Below are 14,018 nucleotides of genomic sequence, written 5' to 3' on the forward strand. Positions count from 1 at the left end.
AAAATCTGTATAATAACTAGGCATATGAGAAATTGCAAGATTCTTATATTGTATAACACCTTACAGTTTGCAAGCTTTACTTACTATACCTGTATAGTGTATAGGATGTTTGCATTCTTGTAATGCGGGTAATCGACTTCGCTGGCTCCAAGAATATGGCTTTTTGCAGCAATACTGAATGTAGTTCAACAGCCTTTCGTAAAGGTATAAACAGCATAAACAGACAGAATTACAAATCGACCAGGGGTTCTAATTGATGGGTGGCAGTTCTGTAGCATTAACGGCGACAGGACCCGTCGTGTCACTACGACGATGGTACGACCAATAGCGATTGGAATAAGCTGAGGTCGCTACAGTAAACGCGCAGCATGTGTCTAAGAATCTGTTGAAAAGCCTTTCGATTGAGTATTTTTTGGAAGCCGTTTCCGCATAGGCTACTACTATACTAGTACTACTACTTCAATGGCTGTAAATTTCAACTGGAACTTGGCCTGTTTTTAAACTTAGTACTCTGTTAGCATTCCCTCAGTTATTAATTGTAAGCTTTTCTATGATGAAAGCTTTTCTAGATGCAATATGCATTTTGGAGGCCATTACTACACCAAAACGGTTCTTTTCAGGGCCACAGCCACACCTGCAGAAGAAAGGGTATTATATAGTAATTTGTGTGATAATGATTTATGACACCAGATTCGGCGCAGGAATTTAAGTAATGGGTCGTTCAAAAGAAATTGCTATATTTCTTTCTCTATTGATTCTGATTTTGGTTTTGTTGTTGTTAGGGATTGGGACAGCGCATTATTGAAGATAGATTGATTCTTTTCTCGACCACAATTTTACAGAAGTGAAGGTAGACCGGGACAAATTAGCTTAGCTTTAACTGACTACACATATCTATGGTTGCTATTCCGTGATTGATCAGAATCAGTGAAATTACACAAAGAATCAACTGAATGATTGACTGGGATTATTCAAGTATTCTCAGTGTGCAAGTTTTAGTGAATCAAATATTCAAATGATCGATAACGGCGCTGGCCACGTCCTTGTAATTAGGAACAAGGAAGGAATATTAGTAGAATATTTTTGCTATGTCAAGCCCGTGTTTACCTCTGCGTCTCCACAAGTAAGCTTCATTGGATCTGGATTCACTCTGATTAGCGATGCGACCATGTCGTTTTTTACACAACGATTTTAACTAGCTATGATTCGACACCACCAAGCAAGATCAAATAACTACCTGCACACCGAGTAAGAACATGATCAAACGCATATCAATCAATATCAAAGCCTCCTCCAAAGTATCCTTTCAAGAGGCTTCGAAGTCTTATTTCGAGATGCATCGAAGCCTTCTGTGAAAGGTTTTCGAAACCTCTTTTCAAGAAGCCGCTTTGCAAGATGCTTCGAATTCGCCTTTCAAAAGGCTCGGGAGCCTTCTTTCAAGATGCTTCGAATTCGCCTTTCAAGAGGCTCGGAAGCCTCCTTTCAAGAGGCTCGGAAGCCTCCTTTCAAGAGGCTCGGAAGCCTCCTTTCAAGAGGCTCGGAAGCCTCCTTTCAAGAGGCTCGGAAGCACCCTTCCAAGAGGCTCGGAAGCCTCCTTTCAAGAGGCTCGGAAGCCTCCTTTCAAGAGGGCTCAGAAGCCTCCTTTCAAGAGGCTCGGAAGCCTCCTTTCAAGAGGTTCGTAAGCCTGCTTTCAAGAGGCTCGGAAGCCTCCTTTCAAGAGGCTCGGAAGCCTCCTTTCAAGAGGCTCGGAAGCCTCCTTTCAAGAGGCTCGGAAGCCTCCTTTCAAGAGGCTCGGAAGCCTCCTTTCAAGAGGCTCGGAAGCCTCCTTTCAAGAGGCTCGGAAGCCTCAAACACTTAACTAGTTCTAATTTTCTCGTGACCGGGGACCTAATACAAGGGCCTGCCGTTTACTTAATGCAATCTGTGCACATGTCGCAAATTATAGCAACCTGTACGTGAAACTAATGGGTGTATCTAAAGACTCGAAAGGCTTCTTTCAAGAGACTCAGAACCTTTTCTATGCCATATATGCCGTTAGTCTGCATGTCCATTTTTCATATATTATGGTTTACGCTTATTTTCATTTAAAGAAAAAAATAGGCTACCTCAATTAATGCGAAAGTTCGAAGGAGTACCTCTCACGAAAAAGGTTGACAACCGCTGTTCTGCGTTATATATCCATCCTTCAGCTTAACGATTCTGGCATTCTATTAGAATTGGATTTTTTTTTGGAAGAAGCTCGTTTCTGCATACAATAGGAATAAAAAATCATATCCATCCTATCACGTTGGCAATCTGCTAACCCAAATTAACCTCTGGCATAAATAGCCTAACCCCACAATTCCAACAAACTTCCGTATGAGCTCATGGGGAGTTCAGAGGTGTTCTCGGCTTGCAGTGAGCCAGTGACTGCATTATCATTTCCTTGATATCCGTAAGAACGTAAGGACAAGGCCAGCACCGTATAGACCATTGACAATTCTAGAGCTCTCGGACTGTGCACATTGAGGATGTAAAGCAGCTTCTATGAACTAGGAACAAATCATTTTTTTCACGAAAAAAACAACACGAAAGTTTTTTTTGGCCTTTTTCAAAGTGTCATAAATTGAAGTGCTGTAATCCAAAAAGTGATTTCCAATGCATATTTATACAGTAAATTTAATCTATTTTAAGGCTGAATGACGATTGTCATTAAAATTTTAGCGCGAAATTTTTTCTTCTTTTTCCAAAAAAGCTATGAAATTCGGTTGTAGGCACCTTTATTGGTTCGGTTATGGGCACCCTTATTTTATTGACAAATCATTCGATATCATTTTAGTTGTCCCCTAACTTATTTCAAATGATGTTTTTATGCAGTTTTTATAATTATTTAGACAAAATTGATTGAAATAATGAGTTTAATTCATATTTTTGTTCTTTGGGTATGTCTAGTTATTATATCCACACTTTTTGGAACAAATCGTTGACTGATTTTCTTGCAACAAGTTTCATTTTTCGGGAAATCCTGTCCTATTGTTTCCTATTGAAAATTGGTCAGATCGGACTATGGCATCAGCATTTTTGGCCAAAATATTAATTATTGAAATGAACGAGAAAGGCACTATTACCGCTAGGATGATTAATCAGGATTTTTTTTGACTGTGAGAAACATTAATCATTGAAAAATTGAAACCTATTTAACTAAAGTGCTATTTTAGACTTTTCTTATCTTTTTTTTCAATATCCTCCCTAATGCACCGATGGAGGCATCATCACTGCTAGGTGTATAGATCTGATTTTTTAGTGCCTCCTGGCTATTAGAATGAATGAATTATTCCTTTCTTTAAATATGGGTGGTTTTTATTCACGCTTCTTTATTTTTATCTATGTTTTCAATTGTGCCCACAACCGAACCACAAAATTGAAATGCCCAAAAATATCAAATTTGCAAAATTGTCAATATTTTTTTTTTTCAAACCGATGAAATCAAATAATTTTTTTCGCTAGTAGTAAGGTTATTAGTCTAGCTTTCCATTAGTATACAAATGTCGGCATAAGATCAACTAGGGCCAAAGTTATGGATCAAAGACAAAAGGGTGCCCTCTACCGAACCTCTTCCCCTACATCGGAAACATAAGAAATTTTACAAGGAAACAGGTTGTCTTTGTTGCAAAACGATTTGATGCTCGCAAGAAAATTTATTAAGGAAATACTGAATCATGGGAAATTCAATTTAACACGTAAAAGAATAACATCAATATCAATAATGAGCATTTTTGTTTTCTTCATAACTTTGCTTCCAAACGAGAAATCGCTTCGCAACAACAACTGCCTTTCAGCTGGATAAGTATTCTGTGGAGGCAATGTGTTGATTAAATTTTAATAGTTCACCTCACGGAACGGTCTTCCACATAAGGGGCAGTTTTCACAGTAATTTCCATACAAACTTCAAATGACGTGTGCACAGTCAAATTACATCCAAAATTGCTAAAAATTTAGGAGGATTATTAAAATGGCAAATGCAATCGTTTAAGCATCGTGGGGCAAAAAAGGCTCATTCGTAGGTACTTTGAAAAAGCGCTAAAAATATCACAGCATCAAGCAAAATTTATTTCTATGAATATTAGATTTAGCATGATTACAGTGTTAAGACTATTTGTAACGACGAGACCTAAACATGCATGTTTCAGTACAGAGAGAAACTTTTCACAAACGATTTGACGAGGAATATATTTTGTTTATAATTATTTTCAATAAAAAATAATAGAAGAAATCATGGATTATCGAGAACAACTTTCAGTTATATTTATCGAATCTCATAGATCTTGAGTCGCATAACAATTGCACATATGTATTTAGTATTGAGCCTATTTGTGTGAACTAAACTCGGAACTCAGAGATCATTTACTGATTGCGGTTCTGGATCAAAATTGGCTCTCAATGAATCAACAACTTTGTGCCCCCTACAGCGTTACGCGAATAATATTATTTGGATCCAGTTTAATTCGCTTAGGGTAATTCGGCAAATGTTGAACGGCCATTGTTAGACGCACGTGTGCATTTCTATTGGGCGTTCAACAAAAAATAGCCGTTCAGCATTTGGCGATTTCCCCTATAGGTAATTTCTTGATGGCAAGTTGTCCAACTTCATCCGCGTTTCGACTCTCAGAACAACGATTCGTGTTTCGTCGATTGCTGTATTAAACAACACACGTGAGCGTACCGCGTCTGAACTGTAAACTATTCTACGTACGCGCGATCTATTTCGGTCACTGGGAATCCCTCATCAAGGGCACATGGTCAACCACCTCGTCTCGTTCAGTACACACCCAGTTACGGTTTCTGTATAAGATAGTAATTATGCTTGGTAGAAACATCATAGGTTTCGATGGAAACGCTTAGTAAATATAACAAAACTTGTGTTTTGGGGGCTGTTAGTTTAGGCGAGCACTAATTGGAATGGATAGGTATGTGTATTCTCTTACTCATTTTAATTGGGCGTAATATGGGGTATCGCTACTATCGCGTTGATGTTGCAATAAATTTCTAGTCTTTGGTCAATAAACTCAGGATTACCTAGTAATGATCTAAACTTTCTCGTAAACAAATCAAGCCGCAAAATTCTGTGCATTGGAACATTCGTTTGAATCTGAAATTTTAAATGCAGCAATCAGTAATATTTGAGGGAATACAATTTTTTTGCATTGTTTTATGTTATGCACTTTATTCGGGCAAACGCTAGTAGTTCTTTGCCGATATCCATCTAAAAAAACAGAGGCTTGTATTGCAAATACTCTGGGTATTTTACTCTGGCCAGACATATATAAGATATAGATATTCGCAAAAAATAGTACAGTATTTAGTGGATTAGTAGACAGAGAAGATTGACTATTGGATTTTCATTAGGGTTTAATTTGTTGTTAAAAAAATAAAACTATTATATCTTTACTTTTCTGACCCAGTTATATTTTCTTAGCCAATTCAGGATCTATTCCAGAGTACGAGGTATTTTTATAATTTATTGAAATCGTTCCTTTCCGAAAAATTAACTTCTGAAATTCGTTTCGTCTATATTCCTCCTGTTACTACTAATTATTTATGAAAAATGTACTAGGTATCCTTTCGATATTTATTGAAATGTTGAATATTTTTTTTTATCAGATAGTTTCTTCTGAGGACAGATCCCGTGGGAATGCTAGAAAATAGACATTATCTTCGCTCTTAGATTTTCTAGACTTCCTTAAATTTTGTATGAAATGGAACAGAAATTCTGTAACGAGATTAAGCACAGATCTCTTCCCTGGAGTTCCAATTATTTGTTTGAAATGGAAACACTGCAGAAATATGTTTGACTGGGCATCTACCGGTTTCACGAGTTTCACTTGCAATAATCTCCTGGATTCTCCAAAGATTCAGCCGAAGAGTTCTGGGTCATTGAATCGTAAAATTGAATGATTTATATCTTTTATAGGATCGGTTGAAAAAAGCGATCCGTTTGGCCCATTTGGTAAACATGCATAATAACTGTGTTATTCTATAACGCGGTAGATCAGTTTGACGTAGTTTGTTACGGTGTAAGATCTTCCAAACAGAGCCTTAGCTTCATCCATTTTTCGAGCTATAACAATAAAATTGTGGTAATTAAGGATTCATCGTATTTAGTCCTCGCTTCCAACGGCAGTCTCAGTAATGAAACTTAATTAATGTTACCTTGCAAATGATTGGAAGATCCGAATTTAGAACTCCGTTTGAGGATAAACTATATGCAGCGGAAGTAATTTTTCAGCAATTAGCTTAAGGTGATTTATTGTATAATAAAGCCAGAAATCGGCCATTTTGTAAACCACGTGTTTTTCCAATATTTCTTCCAAGAGCACGAGATGAAAGAACTATAACGCGTATGGGGCTGAAATAATGGTAGATCGTTTGCTTAGTTATGCTGAATAATCATAATTTGAGTTTCGGCACTGTACGAAAACTATTACGCCAGATTTGGGCTTTTGGAAATGTATGTAGATAAAAAAAAATGTATGTAGATAAAAAATTTGAAATTCACCACGGGCTTCAATCTATAATCTCCTTAAAGAATGCTTCGGAGCCTCTTGATTTATTTTCAATAATGAGCAATCACTACCCCACAATCCAGCATCGAGCCCTCAGATGTTGGTCGATGAAAGCTAAAAGAATAGCCCTTCGAGCACTCAGGAGGTAGGTGCTTTGGAGATTTTTGTAGAGAGAAGTATCGACTGTGTTAGAACACTATCAAAAACGCCTAGAGGATGCAATGGCAGGGGTTCTTCGATCAGGTGAATTCCTCACAGATAACAGAATTATGGAGGAAGGTCAATTCACTCAACGAGAAGAGAGGGACGGCTATTTAGAAGTCTGATTGATCGAGCAAACTTGACCGTAGAGAACTTCCGAATTCTTCTAAAGTAGCCTTTCCAGCTCGCGGAGCTCACCTCTGCTTTCCGCGAGCGTTTGGCGGCTCTAATAAGTGGACACCCGCCTGGACCTGATAGAGGGCATTCACAATCTGGACCCTAGATTTTTTCAGCCTTATTGAGAAATGGATTTCACCCTTAAAATTTTAAAGTTGCGTAATTGGAGGTCCTTTGGTTGGACCTAGGAATGGTCTTTCGACCCTCCCCCTGCGGGGCGGGTGACTACGCTGTCCCTGCCTTGAAATGACAAACGAAGCACTGGGGCCATATATGACCCAAGACGAAAATCAGCTGTCAAAAATCAGTTTCAAGAGAGAGAGACCTTACTTTCTTCAGCAAAAATGTTCAAAATTAACTGCTCCATCCAGAAAAAATATTGCACAGGTCAGGTTATGGGCACTACGATGATCTAGAGCATCCAAACTAACCTTGAGTTGCAATTTTTATGTTCTTAGGAATCAACACCATACTTTACCATATTCTTGTTAAATAATCGAAATTGAAACGCTTAATGATAAAATTCTGCGCCTGACCAGTGGTATAACAGATCTTTTTCAATATCTACGATACTCTAAACCTCTTACTATTTTTAAGAGTTGGAATAGCTCCACAGTACCTCGTAACCCCATTATAGACACACCACAGAATTCGATCAATATCTACGACACTCGAAACTATCCTTGAGTACAGATCTTAATATTCAAATCGATCAACACGAAGATCTTCGATATCCTCATTAGTTTTATAAGTTGGAATAGCTCCAAGGTACCTTGTAACACCATACAGACACACCGCAGAATTCGATCAATATCTGAGACACTCCAAACTGTCCTTGAGTACAGATATTAATAATCGTAAAGCGTACCATTGGTACTTCGCGTACCCGAAGGAATAAAATAGACCCCATCTCGCGGTCCTTAGACTCTTACCCAGCAATTCCTATCCCTACCTCCCCGTGGTGCTGGCCGGGATACGAGCAACCTTAGAGAAGATCGGGTATCCAACCACGGTGGGAACTATGGTCGTATGCTGACAGGGAAGGGGGGGTTTGCTCCTCTTCGGAGGTGCAAATCTTATTGAGCGTTTGTTCTCCATGTCAGGATCGGCTCACAACAGCGTCTGTTCTCCATGTTAGGGGCGGCTGATCATCGTCCGAGTGCCAGGGACTCTAGGTGAAACTGTCCACCATGGTCCACCGGAAATAAGGAGGAATGGTCCACCGGAAATTTAGGGGGTTTGGTGTCAGGCCCTGCAAGCCAGCCTTTAAAAAACCATAAGCATCGAACAATCAACAAGAGAGTACGGACCGGAACCAGCGGCGAAGACCACTGCGACGAAAAGGGACTAGCGATTGGAAACTTGGTTCGTGGAACTGCAAATCTCTCAACTTCATCGGGAGCACACGCATACTCGCCGATGTGCTCAAGGACCGTGGATTCGGCATCGTAGCGCTGCATGAGGTTTGTTGGAAGGGATCAATGGTGCGAACGTTTACAGGTAATCATACCATCTACCAGAGCTGCTTCAACACACACGAGCTGGGATCAGCTTTCATAGTGATGGGCGATATGCAAAGGCGCGTGATCGGGTGGTGGCCGATCAATGAAAGAATGTGCAGGTTGAGAATCAAAGGCCGGTTCTTCAACTTCAGCATAATCAACGTCCATAGCCCACACTCCGGAAGCACTGACGATGATAAGGACGCATTCTACGCGCAGCAGGAACGTGAGTACGGCAGCTGCCCAAGCCACGACGTCAAAATCATCATAGGAGATTTGAACGCTCAGGTTGACCAAGAGGAGGAGTTTAGACCGACTATTGGGAAGTTCAGTGCCCACCGGCTGACGAACGAAAACGGCCTACGACTAATTGATTTCGCCACCTCCAAGAATATGGCCATTCGCAGCACCTACTTCCAACACAGCCTCCCGTATCGGTACACCTGGAGATCACCACTGCAGACAGAATCACAAATCGACCACGTTCTGATTGATGGACGGCACTTCTTCGACATTATCGACGACAGGACATATCGTGGCGCTAACATCGACTCTGACCATTATCTGGTGATGGTTAAACTGCGCCCAAAACTATCCGTCATCAACAATGTTCGGTACCGACGACCGCCACGGTACGACCTAGAGCGACTGAAGCAACCTGATGTCGCCACTGCATACGCGCAGCATTTCGAGGCAGCGTTGCCGGAAGAGGGTGAGCTCGATGGGGCCCCTCTTGAGGACTGCTGGAATACAGTCAAAACAGCCATTAACGACGCAGCGGAGAACAACGTTGGGTATATGGGACGAAGTCGACGGAACGATTAGTTCGACGAAGAGTGCAGACAGATTCTGGAGGAGAAGGACGCAGCGCGGGCGGTCGCGCTACAGCAAGGTACCCGGCAGAACGTGGAACGTTATAGACGGAAGCCTTTTTCAGGAGAAGAAACGCCGCCTGGAAGAAGCGGAGTGCGAAAAGATGGAACAGCTGTGCCGTTCTCAAGAAACACGCAAGTTCTATCAGAAGCTCAACGCATCCGGCAAAGGCTTCGTGCCGCGAGCCGAATTGTGCAGGGATAAGGATGGGAGCCTCTTGACGGACGAACGCGTGGTGATCGAAAGGTGGAAGCAGCACTACGAGGAACATCTGAATGGCGCTGAGAGTATAGGCAGTGAAAGTCAAGGCAGCGGAGGAGATGACTACGTCAGTTCAGCGGACGATGGAAGCCAACCAGCCCCCACCTTGAAAGAAGTTAAGGATGCCATCCAATAGCTAAAGACCAATAAAGCAGCTGGTAAGGATGGTATCGGAGCTGAGCTCATCAAGATGGGCCCGGAAAAGCAGGCCACTTGCCTGCACAAACTGATAGTCAGAATCTGGGAAACCGAACAGCTACCGGAGGAGTGGAAGGAAGGGGTTATATGCCCCATCTACAAGAAAGGCGACAAACTGGAGTGTGAGAACTTTCGAGCGATCACCATCCTTAATGCCGCCTACAAAGTGATATTCCAGCTCATCTTCCGTCGTCTGTCACCATTAGTGAATGAATGTTCGTGGGAAGTTATCAAGCCGGCTTCGTTGACGGCCACTCGACAACGGACCACATCTTTACTGTACGGCAAATCCTTCAAAATTGCCGTGAATACCAGGTCCCAACGCACCATCTGTTCGTTGATTTCAAGGCGGCATACGACAATATAGACCGCGTAGAGCTATAATGGAAATAATGGATGAGAACAGCTTCCCTGGGAAGCTTACCAGACTGATCAAAGCAACGGTGGATGGTGTGCAAAACTGTTTGAAGATTTCGGGCGAACACTCCAGTTCGTTCGAATCGCGCCGGGCACTAAGACAAGGTGATGGACTTTTGTGCCTGTGCGGAGAGCCGGGTGTAACAGCCGGGGTACGATTTTCAACAGATCCAGTCAATTTATTTGCTTCGCGGATGACATGGACATTGTCGGCCGAACATTTGCAAAGGTGGCAGAACTGTACACCCGCCTGAAACGTGAAGCAACAAAAGTTGGACTGGTGGTAAATGCGTCAAAGACAAAGTACATGCTTGTGGGCGGAGCCGAGCGCGACAGGGCCCGCCTGGGAAGCAGTGTTACAATCGACGGGGATACCTTCGAGGTGGTCGAGGAATTCGTCTACCTCGGATCCTTGCTAACGGCTGATAACAATGTCAGTCGTGAAATACGAAGGCGCATCATCTGTGGAAGTCGGGCTCCAGAAGAAACTGCGGTCAAAAAAGATTCGCCACCGCACCAAATGTGTCATGTACAAGACGTTTATAAGACCGGTTGTCCTCTACGGACATGAAACATGGACAATGCTCGAGGAGGACTTGCAAGCACTCGGAGTATTCGAGAGGCGGGTGCTTAGGACCATATTTGGCGGTGTGCAAGAAGACGGTGTATGGCGGCGAAGAATGAACCACGAGCTCGCTCAGCTCTACGGCGAGCCCAGTATCCAGAAGGTAGCTAAAGCCGGATGGGTACGATGGGCAGGAAATGTTGCAAGAATGCCGGACAGCAACCCTGCAAAGATGGTGTTCGCTTCCGATCCGGCAGGTACGAGACGGCGTTTAGATGTAGACTAAATAAATGAAAAATGAATAAATGAATGAAGCCTCAAGATACCTTGTAACCCCATTATAGACACACCACAGAATTCGATTAATATCTACGACACTCCAAACTTTCCTTGAGTACAGATCTTAATGTTCAAATCGATCAACATGAAGATCTCCGGTGTCTCAATTATTTTTATGAGTTGGAATAGCACCACGATACTTCATTACACCATTACAGACAAACTAAAGAATTCGTTCGACATCTACGACACTTCAAATTATCCTTGAGTACAGATCTTAATATTCAAATCGATCAGCATGAAGATCTTCGATGTCCTCATTTGTTTTATGAGTTGGAATAGCTCCAAACTGTCTCTGAGTAAAGATCTTAATATGCAAAACGATCAACAAGATCTTCGATGTCTCAACTATTTTTATCAGTTGGAATTGCTCCACGGGACTTCGTTACACCATCATAGACACATTACAGAGTTCGTTGAACTTCTACGACACTTCAAACTGTCTTTGAGCTCAGATCCTAATTTTCAAAGCGATTAACAAGAAGATCTTTGATGTCCCCACTATTTTTATGAGTTGGAATAGCTCCACGGTACCTCGTAACACAATTACAGACACATCACAGAATTCGTTAATTATCTACGACACTCCAAACTGTTCTTGAGTACAGATCTTAATATTCAAATCGATCAACACGAAGATCTTCGATGTCTCAACTATTTTTATGAGTTGGATTAGCTTATGTATGGTATTGTAGATATTCTGGGAATGTTATGACTTGTATATACTGGTGTAATGATGTCCCGTGGGGCTCAAACTAACATACAAGCTCGGGAACCTAGACCTCCAATACTTGAACTCAAGAATGCTTTGGAGTACCGTAGATATTCTGGGAATGTTATTATTTTCATATGCTGGTGTAATGATGTCTCATGGGGTTTTTGTAACTGATACATAAACTAAGTAGCCGTTGAATCAGATCTGAACTCAAGAATGGTTTGAGCTCCGTCAATATTCTGGGAAAATTGTGTTTTATATATACTGGTGTAATGATGTCCCATGGGGCTTCACCAAATAACACACAAGCTTGAAAACCTATGAATCACTCTATTGGTCTTGTAGACCTCCAATATCTGAACTCAAGAATGATTTGGAGTACCGCAGGAATTTCTTATATACTGATGTAATGATGTCCCATGGGGCTTTTCCAACCAACACACAAGCTCGGGAACCTTTTGAATTACTCTTGTACACCTCCAAAATCTGAGCTCAAGAAGGGTTTGGAGTACCTTAGATATTCTGAAAATGTTGATTTTTTATATAGTGGTGTAATGATGTCCCATGGGGTTGCTCCAACTAACACACAAGCTCAGGACCATATGAATCACTCTGTTGGTCTTGAAGATCTCCAATATCTGAACTCAAGAATTGTTTGGAACTCTGGGAATGTTGTGATTTGTATATACTGGTGTAATGATGTCCCATGGGGTTGCTCCAACTAACACACAAGCTCAGGACCGTATGAATCACTCTATTGGTCACTAATTTATGGTTTGAGTGTGTTCCTTCTACGTGAAGTTAAACGATTTACAATGATATGGAAATGCTAATATCATCTTCCAAACTTAGACGTACATGTCTCACTGGCCAGTGGAGATATATCAGCTTGCACACTGATATTCTTCCCTCCCCCTTCATACGGGAGCTTGGCAGATGGAAGGTCGTGCGATATGTGCCATCACAAATATTGCCCTCCGCTCGCTTTCAAATCGACTTCTATAAAAACATTCTTCATGCCTGCCGTATCCTAACGGAACTATCAATTCTATACTTTCGCCTCTAATTCTATCATGAACATGTACGTCTAAGTTTGGAAGATGATATTAGCATTTCCATATCACTCTATTGGTGTTGTAGACCTTCAATATCTGAACTCAAGAATGGCTTGGAGTACCATAACTATTCTGGGAATGTTTATTTTTGAAGTGCTAATGAAACGATGTCTAATGCGGTTTCTACAGCTAACACACAAGCTCAGGAACCTATCAAGCACTCTGTTGGTCTTGAAGACCTCCAGGATCTGAACTCAAGAATTGTTTGGAGTACCGTAAACATTCTGGGAATAATGTATTTTGTATATACTGGTGTAATGATGTCCCATGGTGCTTCTGAAACTAACACACAAGCTCGGGAACCTATAAATTACTCTGTTGATCTTGTAGACCTCCAAGATCTGAACTCAAGAATAGTTTGGAGTACCGTTGATGTTCTGGTAACACTGAGATTTGATAAAAATATTTCATCTATGTCTCAAGTACCATTGTCCATTGCCAACTTTATATGAGGATTGAGGCCCCGTAAAACGCTTTGTTGTTTATGTAGATCATCAAGATCTGAACTCAAGGAAGGTTTGGAAGCCCTGAAAGATCTCACAAAAATTATTTCCCCCCATATTTCAACTTTTTTGTGGCTTGCAACCGTCTTTGAAGCAATATGTCCAAAATTTATGTTGAAATACGACGAAAAAAAATCCGTGTTGAATCGGATAAACGTCCAAAATTCTCGTGATTAAGAATCAATTAAAATCCAACGAGCGTTTTTTTTATATCTCGATTGCTTAACGCTTTCTCGACCAAGCTTAGTTCTATTGTAAATTGGAGCAACGATGGATAGAGGTACAAGTAATAAACGGGATGGAATTTACCCATCCTTGCTTCACGAACAAGGTCATTCATAATTATTGGAATAATTGTATGTCTTAGTTGAGTTTATTTCAAGATACAGCACTGTAATGAAAATCTCGTTAATAAAGCTAATAGCAATAATGGTACACAACACAGCACAGTACACAATACACATATTTACGCTCCAAGCGATTAATAATTTCGAAGACGGTCGTATAAAGTACCGTGAGGTGCAGTAAATCAGTGCAGGAATGAATGTCGATAAAACAAAAAGTAAATGATAAGAGAGGTAAATAAGCCACTGATAATGGTCTACTTGAA

The 14,018-nt window shown here is 41.1% G+C and overlaps 2 protein-coding genes across 9 annotated transcripts in view; one reads left to right on the forward strand and one right to left on the reverse strand.

Annotated features, from left to right (window-relative positions):
• Positions 1-14,018, reverse strand: part of LOC134226876 (multiple epidermal growth factor-like domains protein 10) — a 447,567-nt gene that overhangs the window by 83,442 nt on the left and 350,107 nt on the right. The window lies entirely within an intron of this gene.
• LOC134226865 (probable multidrug resistance-associated protein lethal(2)03659) overlaps positions 1-14,018 on the forward strand; it is a 73,147-nt gene that overhangs the window by 1,612 nt on the left and 57,517 nt on the right. The gene's annotated exons all lie outside the window — the stretch shown is intronic.

The sequence above is a fragment of the Armigeres subalbatus genome, chromosome 1 (assembly GCF_024139115.2).
Source record: "Armigeres subalbatus isolate Guangzhou_Male chromosome 1, GZ_Asu_2, whole genome shotgun sequence".
Classification (NCBI taxonomy): domain Eukaryota; kingdom Metazoa; phylum Arthropoda; class Insecta; order Diptera; family Culicidae; genus Armigeres; species Armigeres subalbatus.